Here is an 11,534-nt window from a genome sequence, read left to right as displayed (position 1 = left end):
ACTCACTCAGCCTCCGTTCCTTCTCCACCGCCGGCCTCTGCAGCCCTCGTTCCTCCCGCGGCCGCCGGTTTCCCCCATGCTATCGCTCCATCCCTGGTTCCCAGTGCCCACTATGGAACCCATCGGATGCCCCCCACCGCCCCCAACCTGGGGGGGAGGGGTGGAGATGGACAGGCCAGGTGGGAGGTGACTTCAGAGGCCACAAGAACCCCAGCGCAGATCCATGATAGATGGAATCGGATCCGGGGCGCCCCAGAAAGTGGCCTTAGAGCAAGGTCTTGAAGGAGCCAGAGATAGGTAGAAGGTTGGCAGATGAGAAGACCTGGTGAGGAACGGGTCGGGCTGGAGCTGGAAAGGGGCCTGCGGACCCCAACCGCCCAATCCAGTATGCATTTAAACCTTGCAGAAAGACCCTCTGGAGCAGAAGTTGTGGTTCCCTGAGGCTTCTGTCCCAGTGCCATGCAGCCTGGCTGGCCCAAATAGGTCTCAGTGATAGCGGGGGTGTCAGTGCCAGTGTCCCCATTCTGGTGATGCACAGTCACATGCTTCTGATCTACCAGGCGGTGGGATGGGCAGGGCAGGAATTACTGTTCCCATTTTTTAGGTACATCAGAGAGGTCAGACAACCCTAGGACAGCCCAGCCCAGCAGCTCAGAGCAAGGTCTCAGTGCCTCCCACTCCCCCACCCAAGCCCCAACTTTGTGTTGACTTTGTGTGGAGAGTGTGACTCTGGTTGTAGCTCTCCCATCCTTCAGGACCCCAGTGCTTCATCTTCCTCCCTCAGAAGGGACATTTCCTACAAACATCACCTCCCACCACCCATCTAGGAACACATCCCCTTTCTGAGCCTCTCAGAAGGCCAAGACTTTTCCTGGGACATTCCCCAAATGCCAGGCAGGCCCCTGGAATGCCAGCATGGCCACAGGCTGCCCACAGATCCTAGGCTGGGCCCTTCAGTGCCCCTGTGGCTTTGACACTGAGTTAGCCAGTCCTCAGCTTGCTTGGAGCACCCTGCCTGCTCAGAGCACCCCAGCCTGCCCCTGCCCCAGGTAATCCCCTCCAGGGATTTTCTGGGTGGGGAGGGAAGGTGGTGTCACTTCTCACTGTTCTGACTCAATTGTGCTTCCTGGAAGGGCCTTGAGCCCCAGTCCAGAGTAGACTGTACCATCCCCTCCTATAGAGCCCACCTTGCTGGAAATGAAAAGTTTCTTCTATGGACCCTTCTAGTGGGCCTTGCAAACCTGGGCTTGAAATCCTGTACTTCACGGGCTTTGTGACTTGGGCAAGATATTTAGTCTCTCTGAGCCTGTTTCCTCATGTGAGGGTGGAGTTGGGGAGAGGATACTAGGTATTGAACCCAAGGGCACGCTACCACTGAGCTACATCCCCAGACCTTTTTATTTTTTACTCCCTAAATTACTGAGGTTGTCCTCCAACTTGCAATCCTCCTGCCTCAGCCTTCCAAGTCTCCCAGATTACAGATGTGCACCACCTGTTTCTTTTGCAAAAGAGATACCAATCACTGGTAGTGGTGGCACATGACTATAATCCCAGTACCTTAGGAGGCTGAGTCAGGAGAACAGTAAATTCGAGGCCAGTCTCCACAACTTAGTGAGGTCCTAAGCAACTTATTGAAACCAGTCTCAAAATAAAAGATTTAAAAAGGGCTGGTGGTACATATCTTGTAATCCCAGCAGCTCTGGAGGCTGAGGTAGGATGATCGCAAATTCAAAGCCAGGCTCAACAATTTAGCGAGGCCATAAGCATAACTTAGTGAGATCCTATCTCAAAATATTTTTAAAAGGGTTGGGGATGTGGCTTAGTAGTTAAGCAGCCCTGGATTCAATGTCCTGTACCCAAAAAGAGTGGGGGCATGACAATCCCCTTTCCCAGGTTGATCCAAGAGTTCCCAAGGGCGTAGAACTCATTTAGACACTGACCCAGCTACCCTCAGACTCATTCCAGCACCCAGGAGTCCTTTGCCTAGTGAGGGAGACCCCAAACCTCTGGTCATCTGCCAAGATCAGAGGAAGGAAGGTGGAGAAACTAGGTGCTTATGACAGGCTGGCAGGAGGGCAGGGTATGCTGAAACCTGCCCACTGGGATCAGGGCAGGAGGGGCTGGATCTCGGGTCTGTCAGGCCAGGTGCAGGATCAGGGCCAGGTTTTCCCAGGCAAAGCCTACCCAGGGCAGAAAGCCTAGGGAGGCCAAATGGGCAGCAGAGGCAGCTTGGACCTTTGCATTGGGGCTTCCTGGTTCAAATTCACATCTTGGAGAATTTTCGAGCTTTTCTTGTCTTGAAAAGGAGCATAATAATGGCACCTACCTTGGGGGAGCCATTGAGAAGATCTGACACACATAAACTTGGACTGAGGGGGTTTGTGGACCGTGGGATTCAGTGTTCAAACCCGGAACCTCTTGGGCAAACCTGGACAAGTTGTAACTACTCATCAAGCAATTAAGCCAGTCAGTGCCTGACAAGTGTCAGAGCCCAATAAATGCCAGCTGTTTGATTATTCACTTAACAACATGAGCCAAGGGTCCTGGGGGCACAGTTAGGATCAGCCCAGGTGGAGGAAGCACAGAAGTTCATGCGTCACAGCTATTCGTTTTAAATTTTTATTTCTTTTCTTTTTAAGTGCTGGAGATTAAACCCAAGGGTGCTTAACCATTGAGCCACATCCCCAGCCCTTTTTTTAATTTTTATTTTTAATTTTGAGACAGGGTCTCCCTAAGTTGCTGAGGCTGGCCTCCAACTTCCTGTCTTCCTGAATCTCTGGGATTACAGGCATGCTCGGCTTGCTATTTGTTGAATACATGAAAATTGAATGGAGAGGGGGAGACACAGAAAGAACCCTGGATTTCCCCCACAGGACAAGTCCAGGTCCAAGTGAACAAAACAGAGCTCTAGATGGGGGAAAATCCATGCTGGGACAGGATGAGGTCATCTGTGGTCAGTGCATGAAGAATTGAGGTCAATTTCAACAGATTCGAAACCAAAGCCCTTATTATTCTTATTTCATTTGTTTCCTTCCAAACAGACAATACATTCACATAGTTCAAACATCAGAAGCCATAAAAAGACCTTCATCCACCCAGTTCCCACCGGACCCTCTCAATAGTTAAGGTTAGAGTTGTTTCTTTTTATAAAATAAAGACAAGCAAACCTGAGTGTATATATTCTGCTCTTTTTTATTATTGATTGATTAATTGATTGACACCAGGGATTGAACCCAGAGGCTCTTAACACTGAACCACATCCCCAGCTCTTTTTTTTTTTTAATGGTCAGAACACTTTTTTTTTTTTTTTTTTTTTTTTTTTTTATTGTGGGTTGTTCAAAACGTTACAAATTTCTTGGCATATCATATTTGACACTTTGATTCAAGTGGGTTATGAACTCCCACCTTCACCCCATACACAGATTGCAGATTGTACTTTTTTTTTTTGGGGGGGGGGGCAGAACACTTTTTTTAATATTTATTTTTTAATTATAGATGGACACATATCTTTATTTCATTTTTTTATGTGGTGCTGAGGATCAAACCCAGTGCCTCACATATGCTAGGCAAGTGCTCTACCTCTGAGCCACAACCCCAGCCCCCTCTTTTTATTTTTTATTTATTTTGAGATAAGATCTTGCTAAATTGCTTAAGGCCTCACTAAGTTGCTGAGGCTGGCTTTGTACTTGTAATCCTCCTGCCTCAGCCTCCGGAGCTGCTGGGATTACAGGTGTGCACCATCCTGCCTGGCTACTCTTTCTTTTTTTCTACTTGGTATTTCTTAGCACTATTTCTGCTTTAGTACTTCCACAGCTTCTTCCTGCCTTATCACTGCAACTGATAATCCTTTGCAAGAATGTCCCATTGTTGGGCTGGGGATGAGGCTCAAGTGGTAGTGCGCTCGCCTGGCATGCGTGAGGCCCGGGTTCGATCCTCAGCACCACATACAAGCAAAGATGTTGTTGTGTCCACCGAAAAAACTAAAAAAAAAATATTAAAAATTCTATATTAAAAAAAAAAAGAATATCCCATTGTTACTTAATGAGTTTATAGGTTGTTGCTATTGATGCTCTGCTTGGGACAGACCCCCCCCTTCCTTTACCCCCACCCCCCCCACCAATAGTGAAGCCTTCAACGACACATGGATATGTGTTTGCGTGTTTCATTGCCTGGACCTGAGCCACGGACCATGCAAAAAACATCAAGGCTGTCCAGCCTTGGCTTGAATGCCTCTGGTGACAGGAAGCTACCTCTGTCCTCTATTGTGTGCCAACACAGGTGATATATATTTGGGTGAAGTCTTGGAGGCGAGAGGGCCCTGGCCCACAGCTGCGACAGGAAAGCAGTGTTCTTGTGGACAAGGCAGTCTGCAAATGGTTGTGTCTCATGGCCATAGAGCTTCCGGTGGGGGCAGGCTATTCTTGTTATTAGTTATTGTTGGAAAGCCAACATAGGAACAAATCTCAGGCAAGTTTAGCAAAGGAGCATTACAGACATCCTTCCTGCTCTACACCCACGCCTTCCCCGAGCCCCGGTTACTCTGGGCACCTCTATGTCCTGTGCAGGATAAGCTGCACCTGAGTTGGTCACTAGGGCTCTTCTGCAAGCCCAGCTTCGAGCCCTCTGGGGAAAGAGGGGGACATGGATGCTGTGTCCCTGGGCCCCACAGGAACCCGGGTGCTGCCACCTGAGCCACTTTGGAATGAGGGCAGGGCACAGGAAAACAGGTGCTCAGCTGGAGCTTGGCCTGGGCCACTTCCACTTGGCCATCGATCCCTTTAGCTCGCCCTGGAAGGGAAACAAGGCCACCAGGAAGGGCGGGCTCAGCACAGCCTCCCGAGGGAGGGCTCAGACCCCTTTCTTCCTCACTGGGCAGCCTGAGAGTGTCTCAGGACAGCTGCTGCTGGAACAGGGATGGACACCCAAGAACTCAGGGGTGGACACCCAAGGACTCAGGGTTGGGTCCTCCTGACTGCACCACTGGCCCTGGAGTTGTGTCCCTCCACCCCCCCACACACACCTGCTTCGCACCACGTCCTGATTCACACCAACTTTGCCGTCTGTCACCTCCCCCGGTGAGGTGAAGCCTGGCGTCCCTAGAAGTTTCACACCCACCTTCCCCTGGATCTCCCATCCTTTCCAGGCCTGGGTCCTGCACTTCGTGTTGATTATGGTCCAAAGACCAGGATGTAGGGCCTGGGAGCAAAGCCAGCCCTTCTTACAGTTTCAGGTGGTCACCTGTGAGAGGACAGGGTGGGGCAGCTACTCCTGCCCAGTATTCTCTCTCTCTCTCTCTCAATGCATTAGCACAAAGCATTTCTTTTCTTTTTTTTTATTTTTATTTTTTTTAGTTGTGTATGGACCTTTGTTTGTTTATTTCTCTGTGGTGCTGAAGATCCAGCCCAGGGCCTCCCACATACTTGGCAAGCGCTCTGCCACTGAGCCACAACCCCAGCCCTCCCGCCCCATATTGCCACTTAGAGTTACGTGACCTGGTCCTGGATGAGACTCCATTTCCCTTCTCTCAAAGAGAGATAAGTGTAAGGGCTCCGAAAAGCCATCCATGTGGACCGCACAGATGTCCAAGGCTCAGCCCTCCATAAACCAGAGCCTTCATGACCCAGAGTCTCTGAATAGTGTCTTTGTCACTCTGTGGCCGCTGCCTCTGTGGCCTTCCCAAGGCAGCCTGGTACCACTGGCACCACGAACTCAGGGGAGCCTTGGGAGTGGGAGGAGCCAATTCCAGGGTGGGAGTCCTGCCTGGCCCGGCTTCCAGGGTGATCCCAGGGCCCCAGCATAGCTGTACCCCTAGACCCCAAGCCACACCAGCCCTGCCTGCCAGAGCCCAGGAGGGTGGGACGAGGCTGTCGCCTGTCCCTTTTGCCCCATATCCACAAATATCCCTGCCAATCTCTTTCTATAGGGTCTTTGGGTAACAAGGAAAATGAGGCCTAGAGATACCAGGGTCTGGCCCCAGTGTAGGAGGGACATGTGGTTATGGGGGTCCCAGGATTGTGGCTCTTAGCAGATTTGTAAAGAGATTTGTGATCTTCCCCCAGGTGCAAACCTTCAGATGCAGGAACCAAACCTGTGGATCCCTAGGTGAGCTGTTCCAGGTGGGAGGCCCCCCAAAGTTACCACTGAGGTCCCAGCAGGCCTGTAGGAGAAAGGGATCCCTATACTAAGTGAATGGAGACCCAGAGGGCTGGCTATGTGGCACATGCCTGTAAACCCAGCCTCCTGGGAGGCTGAGATAGGAGGATCCCAAGTTCCAGGCCAGCCTCAGCAACTCAGCCAGACCTGTCTCAAATTAAAAAGGGCTGGGGATGTAGCTCAGGGGTAGAGCACTTGCCCAGCACTCACAAGGCCCTGGATTCAATTCCCACCGCCATACAACACGGTTCCAAGAGGGCAGAGCCAGGCGCTGCTGGAGCAAAGGAAGGAGCCTCGTCGGCCTGGAGGCTGTTACTGAAATTGATTCTCTTTCTCTCGTTCTCCCGACGATGAGCTCTGAGGCAGAGGCCTGGATGGGCCTCACTGGGCAGCTCAGAGGCCATCCCCTCCCCTCTCCCTCCACCCTGGGACCAGGATACCATACCTGGCTGTCTTCCCTCCTCACCGTGTGGCCGATGTCAGTCCAGCTCCAAGGCCCGAGTGTGCCTGTAAAGCAAGGTCATGGTGGCCAGCGCCTGGCAAGTGCCTAGCTAATTAAGAGGACATTAGCGCCCTGGGCAGAGCCGGGCTCCTGCCAAGCTGTCCCTGCCAGGAGAGGGGCTGCTGGCCGGTGCCAGGCTTGGCCTCCCCCACCTGGCCACCACCCCAGCCTGCTCCCCCAGAGACCTCCGGGCTTCTCCCTCCACCAGTTCTGGAGAAAACTGCAGCCTCGTGCTGCCCTCCTGCCTCTGGCCCAGGCCCCCATCTGCCACTCAACGACCCTGCTCAAGCCCAGAGAACTCACTCTGCCATAAATGCCCCGAAGTCTGGAGGCATCGAAGACTGAATCGCTGGCTCTTCCCCAACTCCTTGAGTCTGAGTTCTCAAGGGGGGAAAAAAAGCCGGGTGTGGTGGCGCATGCCTACCATCCCAGGCTTGGGAGGCTGAGGCAGGAAGATCACAAGTTCAAAGCCAGCCTCGGCAACTTAGGGAGATCCTAAGCAACTCAGTGAGACCCTGTTCTTAAATAAAATACTGGAGATGTGGCTCAGTGGTCACGTGCCCCTGAGTTCATCCCCAATACCATAAATAAATAAATAAATAAATGGGACTCAGGATGTGGCTCAGTGGTCACGTGCCCCTGGGGTCAATCACATGGGCCACCACCATTACCTCCACCCACATGGCCTTCATCCATGCACGGGCAGGGCAGGGCTGCCTCCTAAAATGCAAATCTGAGCATGGCCCTTCCTGGCTTACACCTCTCCCATGGCTCCTCAGTGCCCACCAGAGAACCCAAAGCTCAAGGTGCTCAGGGCCCCTATACATCTCACCTGTCCACTTCCTTCTCTCCCAAGGCCTGTCCACAGGGCTGCTGCTCCCCAGCCCAGTGCCTTTGCACAAGCTGTGAGTCCCCTCTGGTGTCCCCACCTGCTAGACTTCTGCCAGGCCCAAAGGCCCAGTTCAAGCATCACCAGCTCCTAGAGGGCAACTGTCTCCACCTTTGTATCCCAGGTCAGGTTGATCCCAACACCATGAATGGGAACATCGGCACCTTTCCTGGTGGTCACAGTGTCCCAGGGCTCTGGACTGGCATCTGCCCAGCACCATCCTCTAGAAGGCTTTGCAATGTTCTAGACTCTGCTGCTGCATCTGGTACAGGAGCCACCTGCCTGTCACACATGTGGCCCTCAAGCGTTTAAAATATGGAAGTCCGGGCTGGGGATGTGGCTCAAGCGGTAGCGCGCTCGCCTGGCATGCGTGCGGCCCGGGTTCGATCCTCAGCACCACATACAAACAAAGATGTTGTGTCCGCCGAGAACTAAAAAATAAATATTAAAAAAAAATTCTCTCTCTCTCTCTCTCTCTCTCTCTCTCTCCCTCCCTCTCTCACTCTATCTTTAAAAAAAAAAATTAAAAAAATAAAAAATAAAAAATAAATAAAATATGGAAGTCCAATAGAGAGCTGATTTTTTTTCTTTCTGTTTCACTGTGATTGACATAAATGTAAAAGGCCACATGGGACCAGTGGTACCACACTGGACATAGTTGGTCTGGGCATCTCTGGACATTTCCTTCATAGTCTGGACTTCCCACAGGAGAGCAGGCAGAGTTTGGGGACTGGAGGGACATCCTGGGAGCTGACGAGCTCACGACAGCCTCAGTAGCGGGCCACCAGTTGGAGACTTTGCCCTCTTGTCCTGCTGGTGCGAAGGGCTGTGTCTGTCCTCTCACATCTGGCAGGCAGGGGGTCCTGCACCAGCTCCTGCCAGATGTGGCCCTATGGTCACCCTGAAGCTAGGAAGCCCCAGACGAGACAGCAAGGGACGCAGAGACACGATTGAGGGGCCCAGGGTGACCTGCCCAGGCAGACCACCCAGGCCTCTCCTGGCCCCATCCAGCCTCTCTGGCCTATGGACACTCTTCCTGGTGCCCAGGGACAGCACATGGCTCCCACACCTGCTCCGGATGCTTCCCCATGAGAGAGCTCAGGGGCGGGGTCTCCCCACCATGCCTGGCACTTCAACACAGGGGACAGCTGGCCAGGAGATTGGATATGTCTGTGGTGGGGGAAGGGGCAGGGGGTCATCTTTCACCGCCTGCCCCACTCAGCGGTCCCATGTAGCACAGTCTGTCCCTTCTCACCCCGACCCAGAGCGTGTCCAGAATCCTCTCCCTCTGAGGGCCCTGGGCAAGGATGGGATTCTTGGATGGTGAGGAGGGCAGTTTGGGAAAGTGAAAAGGAGTCCCATCTATAGAGGGAACACCTGGGGGACAGAAGTGACCCTAATTGGCAGGCAAACAGGCATTGCAGACTTTCTGAGGGTCTCCCCCAAGAGCCTGTGTGAAGACCCTGACTTCACCTCATGCCCCTGTAGGGAGCCCACCGCCCTCCTCCACCAGACATGCTCTCCCAGGGGGCCCCAGGAGGACAGGGTTGTAGGTGAGCCAGGTCCTGCTCCCCTGGACAAGCCCTGCACCTGGTCTCCACCCAGGGAGCCCTTTTTCTGATTCACCCAGAATTCTGAATAGGGCCACAGAACTCAGCCCTCAACCCTCTTTCTCTGGGCTGTTCATGATACTTCTGTGAAAGAAATAGGAAACTCTGATTCTAGTCGGGCTCCGGCATGGTGGCACACACCTAATCCTAGTGATTTGAGAGGCTGAGGCTGGAGGAGCCCAAGTTTGAAGCCAGCCTCAGCAACTTAGTGACACCCTGTCTCAAAATAAAAAATGAAAAAGACTGGGGACACGGCTCAGTGGCTAAGCACCCCTGGGTACAATCTCCAGTATGAAAAAGGAAGAAAAAAAAACGGGGAGCTGGGGTGTAGCTCAGTGGTAAATAGTGCTGGGGATAAATCCCTAGTACAAAGAAAGAGGGGGTGGGTTGGTGGCTCAGAGGTAGAGCGCTCACCTTGCATGTGCGAGGCACTGAGTTCGATTCTCAGCACCACATACAAATAAGTAAATAAAATAAAGGCTCATCAACAACTGAAAAAAAAATGGTTCTCTTAAAAGAGAGAGAGAGAGAGAGAGAGAGAGAAGAAGAAGAAGGAAGAAGAAGAAAATCACAGTAAGATTTGGTTCAATTGCTCATGCAACAAAACCATGAATGATAGCAAGAAACAAGAAATTCCAAAGGAGGAGTTCCCAGGTTGGCTAACTGGTCTCTGGGAAAGAACCCCAGAGCATCCTCATTCCTCAGTGGCACACACCTGTAGTCCCAGCAACTCAGGAGGCCAAGGCAGGAGGATTGCAAATTTGAAGCCAGCCTCAGCAACTTAGTGAGACCATGTGCAATAGTGTTTGGTGGCAGAGCCACAGGCCTTACTATCACTATTGCTCACCTCCACTCAAGAGTCATTCCTGACTCTCAAGAAAGCAGTCATTTTGGGGCTAAGACTATGGCTCAGCGATAGCACACTTGCCTTGCATGTGTGAGGCACTGGGTTCAATTCTCAGCATCATGTATAAACAAATAAAATAAAGACCTAACAACAACTAAGGGAAAAAAATATTAAAAAAAAAAGAGGGGCTGGGATTGTGGCTCAGTGGTAGAATGCTTGCCTAGCATGTGCAATCATTTTGGTGATGCACCCCTGTAATCCCAGCAGCTTGGGAGGCTGAGGCAAGAGGATCATGAGTTCAAAGCCAGCCTCAGCAAAAGCGAGGTACTAAGCAACTCAGTGAGACCCTGTCTCTAAGTAAAATACAAAATAGGGCTGGGGATGTGGCTCAGTGGTCAAGTGCCTCTGAGTTCAATCCCCTGTACCAAAAAAAAAAAAAAAGAAAGAAAGAAAGAAACCATCATGTTCTCAACTAAGTCACAGACTCTGATTTCTGCCCACTATCTCCTTGGTGGCCTGGCAACCCCAGCAGCTCTCTCTGAAAACCATTATCTTGCTTGTTTTGGAGCTAGGGATGGAGCCCAGGGCCTTGGCCTACCAGGCAAGAGCTCTCCCCGCCTCACTGTTGTAAAGTGAGGAAACCTTCCCCCAAAACCCTCAGAGACCACTGCTCTTGGCCAGGTTAGAAATGGTGCCAGGACCAGTCCACGCCCCTCAGAATGACCATAAGATGCAGCAAGCCCACATCTGGGCCTATCTGCCAAAGCAAAGCAGGGATTCAAAGAGGGTAAATCTGTTCAGCCCTGTTCACAGCAGAATTCACAAGAAAATGAAGATGGAAGCCACCAGCGTCCTTGAGAGGTGAATGTGGCCGGTCCTTGACATGAAGTAGGACTCAGCCTTAAACATGAAGGGAATCCTGCCGGATGCGGTGGCCACGCCTGTAATCTCAGAAACTCGGGAGGCTGAGCAGGAGGATCGCAGCCTCAGCAATATAACAGAACATGTTTCAAAACGTAAAGGGCTGGGGATGTGGCTCAGTGGTCGAGCACCCTGGGGTGTAATCCCTAGTACCAAAGAGGAAGGAGAAGAAGAAGGAAGAGGAGGAGGAGGAAGAAGGGAGTGTGGTAAGAAGAGAGAAAGAAAAAAAAGGAAATCCTGACATGCACTCCATCATGGGTGAACCTTGAGGTCATGATGACATGTGTCATGTGACACAACCATCACAAAAGACAAACAGTAGCCAGGCGTGGTAGTGACGTGTGCCTATAATCCCAGCAGCTCCGGAGGCTGAGGCAGGAGGATCTCAAGTTCAAAGCCAGCCTCAGCAACTTAGCAAGGCGCTAAGCAACTTAGTGAGATCTGTCTCGAAATACAATGTAAAAAGGGCTGGGGAATGGGGCTGTGGCTCAGTGGCAGAGCGCTTGCCTCCCACATGTGGGGCGCTGGGTTCGATCCTTAGCACCACATATAAATAAACAAATAAAATAAAGGTACTGTGTCCAACTATGACTAAAAGTATTTAAAAGGGGG

The sequence above is a fragment of the Marmota marmota genome, unplaced genomic scaffold (genome assembly GCF_001458135.2).
Source record: "Marmota marmota marmota unplaced genomic scaffold, marMar, whole genome shotgun sequence".
NCBI lineage: Eukaryota > Metazoa > Chordata > Mammalia > Rodentia > Sciuridae > Marmota > Marmota marmota.
The sequence above is the reverse complement of the archived record's forward strand: the minus strand, read 5'-3'. Positions refer to the sequence as shown.